This window comes from Equus caballus, chromosome 4, assembly GCF_041296265.1.
Source record: "Equus caballus isolate H_3958 breed thoroughbred chromosome 4, TB-T2T, whole genome shotgun sequence".
Taxonomy (NCBI): Eukaryota; Metazoa; Chordata; class Mammalia; order Perissodactyla; family Equidae; genus Equus; species Equus caballus.
Genome location: NC_091687.1, coordinates 104682826 through 104695631, shown reverse-complemented (window position 1 = coordinate 104695631; position 12806 = coordinate 104682826). Strand labels below are relative to the sequence as shown.

Below are 12806 nucleotides of genomic sequence, written 5' to 3'. Positions count from 1 at the left end.
TGGATGGCCTTGGTCCTAGGTCCCCCAAAATCAAGAATTCCTAGCGTGATGCTGAAAGGTACACTCTGAGGAAGCTAGAAAGGAAGGCCAGGGGTTATCTGGAGCCACACAAAGGAGGAACATGAATGCCATGCTAAAGAACAGGCCCCAAGAATTCTTTGGAAAATTATTTCACTCTGGTAAAAGGTTAATACATGCACTGACATGCTTATATCAAGGAATATTCACAGCTCAGTTCTTGCAGGTGGCACTAGGCTCGAGGGAGGGCCAAGAGGACAGCCAAGACAGGGGCAGACGCTTGCCACCAAAACAATGCTAAAGATTTCAAATAGTGATTTCATAAAGCCTATGGTGGCAAGAGACCTTGAGTTCACTGGTTTTCCCATTTCTGGGAGCTCTGGACCAATTTAGAGGGAAAAGGACACTGTGACCCATTTTCCCCAACAACTTTTCAGTTCAGGAAAATTAGCTAAACAAACAAACAAAACTTTTGTCAGATGCAAGCCCAGCCTCTGACAGTATCTGATGTTTCATAGTGAGAGTCAAACTCTCTTTGTGCCACAAATGAAAGTATGTGGCGCACATCCATGTGACAAAGGTCTGGGCTGGAAACCACTGTGGAGGTTGCTCCTGGATAACAGTGGCTATTGATCATGATCACTTTCTCTCCTGAGTAAAAGATGCCTCAGCCTTCTTCTCCAGTGTACCCTGAATGCTCAATGTAGCCTCAAATACAACTTCAGTTCCTCAAACCCTCATGTACCCCCATTTTCCATTTTGCTCCTTGTTTCACATGATTCTAGTTCATTGCGTGATTTTTTTTCCTTAGCTGCTAGAACTTGGTTCTTGAAAATTCAACTAATAATATGTTTATATTTACTGTCATCCTTTAGAAATGAATTTTCTGCCCCCTAGCACAGATAATCATTCGATTCTATCTTAAACCATAAATATTACAAATAAATAAATTGACATTAACAAATTATGGGAACTTGAGCACTCTAATCATCAGCCCGTATTTGCAGAGTCCTCATAAAGTACCTGGTACTCATAGCTCAATAAATCAATAGTAAGCCGCAGTTGCAATTAGGCCTTGAGACTCCTGTAGATATTCACAAAGCCACTGAGATTAGATGTGAGATTGGTGTCAGAAATTGCAGGTACCAATCATGGGTTTTTTTTTTCACAATATGATGAAAAACAGTCTCCAGGGAACATCCAGAAGTCCTGGGACACTCTGAGAGAGTCCTCAGGATCTGTGTGCATCTTCGAATGCTTTTCACTTTCTATCTTGCAGTGAGTTTTAACAGGAAGCATTTGTGTCCCATGAAATCTTACATAGGGAGATTAAAAATGTTGATCGCTGCCTTTCACAAAAACAGGAAAGCTTGGGCCATTAGAATTGTGGTGGGTAGCCAACTTCCTTTTGACCAGGCCTTCTTTTACCTGTTCTGAAGCAACGTTTTTCACAAATAGGATGGATATATGGAAGGGGGTTAAATGGATTACAATTACGTCACTCACTAGAGTAAATGCTACCACTGTCAGTTTCTAAGTCGTTCTAACGTAGATGGGCATTTCCCATTAACCTCTAGAGGGGAAATCCTTGACAATGCTTTTCTTACCAAGCAGTGTCGCAATGGTTTTAGAATCTAAATAGATTCTAACCACACATGGGTTACTAGTTAGACACTACTTAGATTCTAGCTCTAGTTTAGATTCTAAAACTAAAATACATGTACAAAACAGAGTTTAGCCAAGTTTTATAGTTTGTGGAACCTACCTAAGATTCCATTTTAATTCATATCGTAAAAGTCTTTTTATATATCTATTTAGTTGCTATCGATTTTTAACATAGCATCCTTTTTATATAATAGAGATGAAAACATTTTAACAATTCCAAGTAAATATAAAGAATTTTTACCACCTCCATTATATCTGTTTCACTTTGAAATCTTTACTAAAATGTAGTTTCTCTGTTTACCAAATGAACTGAGATAACAGCAGTTAGTTTCCTAATATTTGGATAGATTTTTGAAAGGATCTAATTGTTTAGGAAAAATGTTCATTTTCCTTTTATATGTCTCTGGGACCAAGTTGGACAACCGTAGGCAGATGAGAATGTAGATAGTGGGTTCATGGCAGGACTGTGCTGAACTAACATTGCCAGCGTAATTTATTCTGACCATCTATCAAGAGATCCTGTGTTCTGCGTCTAGGCATCATTACAGTGCATGATGGATGAATTGCGTTTGAGGAAATATCCTTCCTGAATATTTCTCTTCGAACCCAAAAATGAATAAGACTTTCCTCTTTTGAGACTTTTCGAAGGGAGGATGCTCTATCCTTGGGATCTTTTACTCAAGAAACCTGAATAATTGGACAGATCCATTGAAGAAAGAGAAAGAACGACATTCCACAAATACTCCCCTTCTTAGAAATCTTTCATCTAAATGCTATAATTTAGGATTTAAGATTATTTCAAAGCTGTGTGATTAGGGAAAAGATACATTCTTACTTGACAACCAGAAATTTCCTACTACAAACACACCAAAATGTTTCGGTAGGATGGTTATGGTAACCTTTTTCTTCTTTCCCATTTCTCTGTATTTCCCCAAATTTTTACAATGGGCGTATACGACTTCTATAATCAGAAAAAGACATTCTCTTTAAGCAAATAGTTTCTGTGTGAATTCTGGTGATTCTACTGTTCTTTTTCATCTCTCCACATCTGCCTCTCTTCAACCGCTTTTCCCAGATAAACTGGACGTACACGGCTCCATGTGAGCACTGCTAAAGAGTGATCACGGGCAGGAGTTGGCTTCACTGGAGCCTCTGGGTGACTCTGAAGTTGAGAGACAGCAATGAGCAGCCTCAATGGGAAGTGGCATCCTCAGGAAGGTCATGCCAAAGCCATCAGAATAGTTCAAGCATCACAAATCCGGCTCTGGGGCTGGTGGGGCTGACACAGGTGTCATGGTCAGCGCCATCTCCAGGTGGAGGTCAGAGGTCCTCAGTGTAACAGACTCTTCCTTAGGAAGAGGCGAACCCACTGGGCTCCTCTGAGGGAGGTTTGGAGATACGTAGGCAGGTGCAAGAGACTGGACGTCTTAATTCAAACATCACAGAGGTGTGTGCTTTTCACAACACTTGGAGCCAAGAGTAAATAGAACTGCACAGCTCAGTCACAGGGCTCGTCAATTTTCCTGGCTTCAAAAAACCTTTCTCATAAATGTAGCTGTAAGCGAAGCTTGCAATCAGAAGCACACAGCCCCTTTTATTCGGCTCTGATACCATGTTTTTGGATAAAGTGAGTTGGTGAATTGGAAAGGATTAGAATTTAAGGTCCTCAAATACTGAAAATATGGCTCCTAATCCAGCAAATCTACACATAGTGTTGAAATCTCTCACCTGGAAACTTTCATTTTTGAAAGCTGCTTATTAATCTCTGTATATTCTGGATACAAATCCTGAAAAAAAAAATCAATTTTCCTACAGCATTAAGGCAAAATATATGCAGAAGTCTCTGCCTCTGAAGTGAGACACCCACGTGAGGATGAAAGAGGCGTGTGCTGGATCTGTGGATGTTTAAGGGAAATGGAACTGGGTCCTGATGTTTCCAGGTTAGCACGCTGGTTACAAATGAAGTGATGCTAAATAGTGTGGAAGTTCAAATTCACGTGGACATCTAGTCTGAGACCATTTGCACAGAACAGGAGCAGTAAGGAGGCACATGCTCTGTGACCCTGGGTCTCAGGAATGCCCTCCTGATTCGGATGTTCCTTACCAGGGGGTGCTCCCGCGTCCTTGGGTTTATGAGCGGAGTCCATTGAGTCACTTTTGCTCCGGGAGAGCTCTTTCTTCTGTTTGCGGAGTTCAATGTTGAATGCAACACAAAAGAAGCCTCAAGAAATTAGGGGAGCCTGGGGGCTGGCTGGGGGCCGTGGCTGTGTGGTTAAGTTTGTGTGCTCCACTTCAGCAGCCTGGGGTTCGCTGGTTCGGATCCTGGGTGTGGACCTACACACCACTTACCAAGCCATGCTGTGGTGGCATCCCACATAGAACTAGAATAACCTACATCTAGGATATGCAACTTTGTACTGGGGCTTTAGGGAGAAAAAAAAAAGAGGAAGATTGGCAACAGATGTTAGGTCAGGGCCAATCTTCCTCAAAAAAAAGAAATCAGGGGAGTCAGCTGAGCACAGAGTACATCAGCACTTACACATTTGGTACACTAAAAATTCAATTAAAGCTTTTTAATCATAAAGGACAAGGCTGCTATTTGCATCTATTTTTAAAAAAGTAAATACTATCAGATGTTTTATAAATTAAGGGGGTAAAATTGTGGATTTCCTTTATGCTAATGGGCAGGAATTTTCCATTGGACCTGTTGAAACAGCCTTGGGGAACGCTGTTACAAATAAAGTATTTACTCTCAGAAAAATAATGCTACCCACGTTGTAAAAACTCAAGGGCAAGGTCACGGGGCTCAACAACAATAATGACAGATAATATTTTGTCCTAGCATTCTTCTCATAATAACTTCACATAAAAATAAAACCTTCCCTAATTTTCTTTACTCAAACCTCTCCCAGTTGGGCTTCCTTCAATTACGACAGCAGGCTTTCGACTGCGGTCTGCCCTCATTCCAGCACAGCGCCAGTCTGCAGTCTGCCGACAACTCCAGGTTGGTTCCACCAGAGTGTTTGCTTTCTTTTAACCTGGAGCTTTTCTTTCACTAATTAGGGCCTCCGTTGAGAATTCTAAAGTGGGTTCTCAGTGTTTCACTAATAGGTTTCAAAACTGTCCTTGATTTTCTTACCCACAAGGGGCAGTGGATGACCCGTGGAAAGAGGAGTTGTGGGAGATCGCTGCTCCTACTTTTTGGTAACATTTGAGGAGGAGCAGAGCTATCTTGCTTGGCTAGGGTTTTCTATTTTATCAGAAGAGTTTCATGTGTAGATTTAGCAAACTTGACCAACGTTATGGTGAAATGGTGATTGGGATCTCTGCCAGATGTCTAGTAAATTACTCCACAATAAAGAATGATAGTATTTCATTCATCAAATGCTCTTTCTCAGTTACCTACATGCAAAGTTTTGTTGTCGTTATTGCCGTTCATGTGAAAGGAAACTATATTCCATTCTTAAACTCATTGCGAAGACTGTTTCAAAGGAGGTGGGCTTCTTTCATATTTACTTGCTTCTCTTTCTTTTTAAAATTCATGCTGAAGTTTAAAATTCATGTAGTATTATTGGGCATTCTTCAGCTGGTGAATGGGTTCTGTTGCAAATTTTCACTTGTGAATTTGTTGTTTGGAATTCAGAGCCCATCTTCTCATAAATGCTAATTGAGTTCCAAATGAGGACCTTTAATACCAGCTGAGAGAAAATGAAATAATTCCTGCAGAGAACTCAGCATTGCAATCATTCAGGAGCATTGTATTATTTTATATACTTATGAGTATTATCATATATATGGCTCAAAAACTAACCTGTGGTTGGGGCCAGCCTTGTGGCGCAGTGGAAAAGTTTGCTCTTTTTGCTTTGGAGGCCCGGGGTTCACCAGTTCAGATCCCAGGTGCGGACCTATGCACAGCTTATCAAGCCATGCTGTGGCAGGCATCCCCCATAAAAAGTAGAAGATGGGCATGGATGTTAGCTCAGCGCCAATATTCCTCAGCAAAAAAAGAGGAGGACTGGAGGCAGATGTTAGCTCAGGGCTAATCTCCCCCCCCCCCCAAATAAAGCCAACAAAACCATAGTTAATTTCCTACTACTGAGCTGTATCAGCTAACACTATTTTGTTTCCAAGATCGTGGTCCTTCATTTTGCAGCTGAAAATGAACCACATAGGTCCATTTTATTCATGATGTTACTTAACTTTATTACAAATAATGCCATCAAACATATATGCCTTCTGCATCAGGTAGTATTTGTGTACCTGACCAGCAGCCCTTCTCACGTTTTCCTTTACTGCAGAGCCTATAAGCCATGGGTACAAAGAGATTAATCTAAGGCGATTTGGGAAATTCTGTTCTTCATATCAATAACTGATTGACTTGGGGATTGGCACATGATTCAATAATTCAATTCTAGTCAACAATACATAAGGGGAGGTCCCTTTAGTAATTTTTGAGAAAGTGTTTCTTTTTCCTTCAAACATAGAGATAAAATGAAGTAATAATTTCTTTTCTGCTGGATGTTGCTTCTCCATATCCATGCGATGCCTAGATCCGTGGCAGCCATTTTTGGAAGAATGGGGTGGAGTGAGGTTAGTACCTACTAGATTTTTAAGGAGTATGCTGTGAGCACAACATTCTCTACTTATTTAAGTATAATGAAAGTTAACACCTCTCTCTGTTTAAGTTCCTGCATTGTGGGTATATTGGGCATTCACTGTTGACAGCACATGGTCTGCTTACTTAGGGCTTTAGTGATAGCTCAGTTCCACTATTTATTCTGCATAGAGCCAAATCCTTGAAACCAACACACCGAAACCTCTCTTCCTTGATAAGGTCAGTTTGAGAGTGAGTTTCTTTTGTCAGCATGCGGTGTGGGAGTGGAAAAAAAGAAAAGTACATTTCACAAGCTTCTCCTGAATTGAATCTAGAGCACATATTTTCATCTTTGTGAAAACTTGCAGATTATCAGTTATTTGTTCATTTAACTGGGGGTAATACTCATCGCTCAAGCATAAGAAGAGCAAAGCAAATTTAAACTATAATGAGATGCAATTTTCCCCTTCTCAGGAGGTTAAAGAGAGGTATGACAGGACACTCGATTGGTGAGGCTATGAGAAAACAGGCATTGTTTTGGTTTACTGAGGAAAGGCTAAACTAGACTGATTTTTTCAAGGACATTTTGTAAAAACCTTAGAAAATTACAATATCTCTTAACCTTAACTCTGAAATTTCTCTTCCAGGAATGTTTCCTATAGATATGCTCTACATATCCATGAAGTACGCACAAGGATATTGTTGGCGTATTATGTATAACGGTAGAAGAGTTGCTAATGATAGTCTGACAGTTAAAGACGATATTACTTTTACCTTTGGAAGTTAGATATCAGAAACTTGGAAACCCGCAAAAGAAAATAAAAGCTTAATTAATTCTTGATAACTAAATGAGAGTGATCAGTATGAATGTTTTATACTCCTATTTACTATTAATGTGACACACTTCACTAGGCAACTGTGAATTCAGTTATGGGGGTTTGTGTTTTGTTATTATTCAGAAAATAGCCTTCAGTTCTTTAAAGAAGATATTAGCACTTTCCATTTCTGATATTATGATAGACTAAGGGTTCTGCAAATCTCTGAAACAATTCCTGTAAATGCTGAGTAAAATATAACAACTGTGTTTTTAACGCACAGCTGAGCACTTGAGAAAGTAAGCAAGATCCTAATGGATAAAGGGAGAGAGGGCTAAACATCAGAGGGGTGAGCTGGCACTTTCCTGGGGACATATCCTTATCTTGGAAAGTGAGAGGGTCAGCCTTCCAGGGACAGGGACATGTGTTGGGCGCCCACTGCGTGGAGGGTTGGAATCTAGCTGCTGCACGCAGCTGAGATCCCTCATGGGTATATCTTCAATGACAGGTGGGGCCAAGATACACATCTGTCTCCTAGCCATAGGAAATGGTGATGAGTCCATCATGGCCAGGATATAGAATAAGCATAAAAACTCCCTCCTGAAAATTCATAACCACAGGCCTGTCCTCACATAGGTTTACAGGTTGAACTCATATTATTTGAGTGCCCAGGAAATCCCAAGCCAAGCAATGAGCATAAACTTGACCCAGATTATGTGTCAAAGCAGCTGGCAGAAGCAAATCAAATCTTCTCAGGACAGAGCAGCATCAACCCCAGACGACGCTCATCCCAGAGATTGCACAGCGCAAAGAATAAGCCAAAGGCTAACAAAAAATTACAGAACAAAAGAGGAAATAAGTCATTTTGAAAAGTGTCAGAAGAAAACCCCTAGACTCTCAAGATAATGAAATAATTATAAATAAGATATAAAACAGATACATGTAAAATGCTTATAAGATGGATAAGAAGAAATTGAAAACATAGGAATAAGACACTGTCTAAAAAGTTGGGCAGATTTAAAATGAACTAAAAGGAAATTATAGAAATAAAGAGCATAATTAGTAATAGCCAAAAACTGGAAAACAGATAAATGAATAGTGATTATTTATACAAAAGAATACTCTACAGCAATCAAACTAAATGGACTACACACAATAATAAATCACTACGCACAGCTTGAATGAATCTCAGAAACATAACATATATAATTATATATACTATGTATTTCAAAAAACAGAACCATTGATTTGTACATTTTAAATAGGTGAATTAGATGGTATGTGAATTATATCTCATGAAAACTATTAAAAATTGCGTTTCTATACACCGGCAATAGATAGAAAATGTAATCCATTAAAAGATACTGTTTGCAATAGGAAGATGTACCTGAATTTTAGCTAGAAACTTTGAGAACTTTACTAAAAATCAACACTGTGGGGAGACTCACTCTATCAGAGATCAAGTCACATTTGTAAAGATGTATCAATACAGTATGAGATTTGTGCAGCATTGACAATGCGACCAAGGGAGCAAGACAGAGAGTCCCAAGAGAGACCCTTGCATGTATAAACACTTCATATTTGTTGATAACGGGGGAGACAACGCATGTGTCAGGGCAGGGGGTATATGGGAACTCTCTGTAACTTCTGCTTATTTTGCTGTGAAAGCAAAACTGCTCTAAAACATAGTCTAACTGAAAAAGTATCTTGATGTATGATAGTGGTGGCCTTGCAAGTCAGTGGAGGAAGGATAGTTTTTTTCCCCATGAATGATGATAGAAAATTTGGTTGTTCATATGTCAAAAATAAGAAAGTGGATCCGTACCTTGTACCACATCAAAAAATGAGTTCCATATACACTAATGATCTAAACATAGAAAAATAGTTAAAACTTTTCAAGAAAAAAAGACATTGTCTTTATGGCATGGAGCACAAAAGAGAATACTTTTTTTTGAGGAAGATTAGCCCTGAGCTAACATCTGCTGCCAATCCTCCTCTTTTTGCTGAGGAAGACTGGCCCTGAGCTAACATCCGTGCCTATCTTCCTCTACTTTATATGTGGGACACCTACCACAGCATGGCTTGCCAAGCAGTGCCATGTCTGCACCCGGGATCCGAACCGGCGAACCCTGGGCTGCCGAAGTGGAATGTGCGCACTTAACCCCTGCACCACCGGGCTGGCCCCAAAAGAGAACACTTTCATGACACAAAACATAAACTAAAAAAGGAAAATTGATAAATTCTACTATATCTACCATATTCAAATTAAAATCTCCTGTGCATCACAATGTGTCATGGTCCAAATGAAAAGAGGAGACGGAGAAAGGGGATGATAACTGCAAGGTACACAAGTCATAAACTATTATATCTGGTCCATATAAATCCATATATATCAATATAACTGTCAAAGATATAAACAGGTAATTAATATTTGAAGAAACATGAAAATATGTTCAATCTCACCATTAATCAGGAAAATATAAATTAAATAAGCTTATCTTTATCAGTTAATATGATCAAATTGATAAAATTAAATTTGTCAGTACTCATTGTTATGGAACAAGTCAAGCCAAAATACTTCTAGAAACTTACTTGGGAGCGTAAATTGGTAGAATGATTTGGAAATATCTAACAAGGTTAAAAACCATGTAATTCCGCTCCTAGATGTAGTTACCTTAGAGAAACTTGCTTATAACTACACAGAACAGTAAATGAATTCTCAGAGGAGTAATATTTGCAATAATAAAAAACTGGAAGCAATCTAAATTTTCATAAAAGAATATATAAATGACTTGTACTATAGCCATGTGAATGGAAAATCATGAAACAGAAAAAAGTAATGAACTGCTACTAATGTTGCATACATCAATATAAATAACTCTCAGAAACATAATATTGAATAAAAAAATGCAAGTTTGTGAAAGGATATGTATTATATGACGGTATTTACTTAAAGTTTAAAATATGCGAAACACACACACAGGCAGTCTCTGCTCTGCATAGTTCTGATATGCACAAATTTCAGTTACTAGGGCTTAGTTAACTCCTGACATTATTCAAATTTCAGTTACCACGTTATATTAAATGTAAGTAGTTGCATAATTAACAAACTTCATTATGTAGATGCACAGTGTTCCAGTTTCATTGCTGGCTCTCCTGTCCACAAATACTACATAAATAAGGGATGTGCATCGTGACCCTTGACCTATTGTGTCACTTCTTTCAAAGTCAGTTGGTGACTGGTCACTGCACGTCTGTTCTTCTTTTCACACACTGACAGTAAAGCATGTATTTGTGCAGCTTCCTTATTTCCCAGTGATAAACCTATGCCAAATTTTATGGAAATGGACACTAGAAAGAGAGATTTGGCCAACAAAGCTGAAAGTACATCAAGGAAATGAAGAGTGATAATGCTGGAAGGGAAATTTGAATTGAACATAAATGGAATTATAGAAGAAATAGCTGAGGATGCCACTGTTTGAGACACTGGCGATGCAGTCAAGGGGCCTAGTGAAGCAGACTTATCTACTCAAACGAGGAAAGCGGTTGTGACAAAAAAGGAATAAAGATGTCCCAGAGGAAGTGACACTGGCGCAAAACTTCACATTAAAGGAAATCACAGAGATATTTCATGACATCGAAAGAACAAAGAATAACATATTGGAAGCTGATCCGATCTTAGAAAGGAGTATGACCAGAAAGGGTTTCTCGAAAATAAGTAAAACACCTAAATGTGCAATGTTTCTAATGCTTTAAATTACGACACACTAAATAAATCTCAGTCTTATTAATTTTTTCTTTTCTTATACATACATTACTGACCGTAAGAAGGTTTTTAAATATTTTGACAAAAATTCTTAAAGATTAGGGAACAATTGTCATTTTTACCATTATGAATATTGCCTTGAATGGTTTCAGCTTGTACATCCATGTTTATGTCCCAACACCGTATGAAGCGAAGCCTGCTTATATATACATACATGTGATAAATATAACAGAAGTAAAAAGACATGCATGCAAATGATAAATGTCCAGTTCAGCCTATTATATTTCCTCCAGAATGCGCAGAAGAGGAAATACGATCAAGGATGGTCCACAGTGAACTTCAACGGTATTTGTAATGTTTTTAATCTTTTATCTGGTGCTTGCTATCTGAAAATTATTTTATTATTTTATGTCTTTTTATGCTATCTGAAAATTATTTTATTATTTTATGTCTTTTTATGCCTGAAATATTTTATTAGAAGAAATATTTTATTAGAAGAAAAAGAAATAATAACCATGTCAAAAAGAAAACTCTTTTCCAGAAAATGTAAATGGTCACAGGAACCCTGGAAAATATAACTAGGCCCTTGGCTTGGGTTGTCAGTCTTACTAATGCAGCACAAAATCTTTAAGGAAAAATATGAGCTTCTAGAAAGCTCACTGTTTCTTTGATTATAAGTTGCTAATGGTGAGGAAGTAAAACTGTACATGCTCACTTAACCTCTTCTGTCCACTTTACAGGCTGCTGTATGATTTCAAGAACTGACTCTCTGGGTGAACTCAGAAGCACTCTGAAAGCACATCGGACTTTATGATCTTTAAGATGTTGCCAGGAAGGAATGCCCTGTGAGGGCGGAAGAAAGATTTTAGCACCCTGATGCTTGGTCACAAGAAAGTTATAAAGGAATCTCAGACACGAGAACCAAAATATGCCTTTCTGCCTTAAAACTCCTCAGGCAATTTGTGCACTAAGGGTGGCAAGTTCCCATTAGCACAGTCCTTTTCTTGTGAATCTGGTAAAACAAGTTGTTGGACGTGCGATTAGTTTCCTATTGTTTGTGGTAACAAATTACCACAAACTTAGTGGCCTCAAACAACATAAACGTATTACTCTTTAGTTCTGTAGGTCAGAAGTCTGACCAAAAACCAACGTGTGGGCAGGGCTGCCTTCCTTCCTGGAGGCCTTAGGGGAGAATCCATTCCTTTCCTGCCTTCCGGAGACCACCTGATTCCTTGGCTCATGGCCCCGCTCCTTCATCCCCAAAGCCAGCAAGAGTGGATTGAGTCCTCGTAGCACAGCCCTCTGCCTCTCCTCTTCGGTCTCCCTTTTCCACTTTTAAGGACCCATGTAATTCGACTGGACCTACAAAGATAATCCAGGATGATCTCCCCATTTTAAGACCCATAAGTCAATCACACCTGCAAAGTCTCTTTTGCCATGTAAGGTAACATGTTGACAGGTTCTGAAGATTAGGAAGTGGGCATCTCTGGGTGGGGGGCATTAATCTTCCTACCACAGATATCCTTTCAGTTCAGCTGCTGTGACAGGAACTCGAGATCCCAGCACAAGACCCAGACATTTGATCCTATAGGTATTTAATGACGAGTAGTGAAAGCAAGTAAACTCGGGATTGGAAATCATTTATGGGGGTTTTTTTTTTGGAGTTTTGAGTGACGATATAAAGGAAGCTAGAATCTTACCCTAAAATAAAGTCCTTAGAGCAGAACAATCATTATTACCACATTCCTCCCACCAGGAAATCACCCTGGAACACAAACTCAATCCAGTCTCATGGTCGGTTCTTATGGTGCTTAGTCCATATTGAGCAATAAATGAACTTTCTCTGCTGCCGAAGCCAGTCTCAAACCTATCTTCCCACAGACTTGGTGGGAGGCTTCATTTTCACATTTCAATATTATTTTCAGCAAGAAGCACACATAAATCTGTA

General features: G+C 39.0%; 1 protein-coding gene and 1 long non-coding RNA gene across 2 annotated transcripts in view; one reads left to right on the top strand and one right to left on the bottom strand.

Annotated features, from left to right (window-relative positions):
- The window catches only part of CNTNAP2 (contactin associated protein 2), a 1879249-nt gene that overhangs the window by 314251 nt on the left and 1552192 nt on the right, over positions 1–12806 (bottom strand). The window lies entirely within an intron of this gene.
- On the top strand, positions 4527–12709 carry LOC138923836 (uncharacterized). The gene is made up of 3 exons (XR_011438013.1): positions 4527–4687; positions 11152–11203; positions 11599–12709. It is a non-coding gene; the product is annotated as an uncharacterized lncRNA (long non-coding RNA).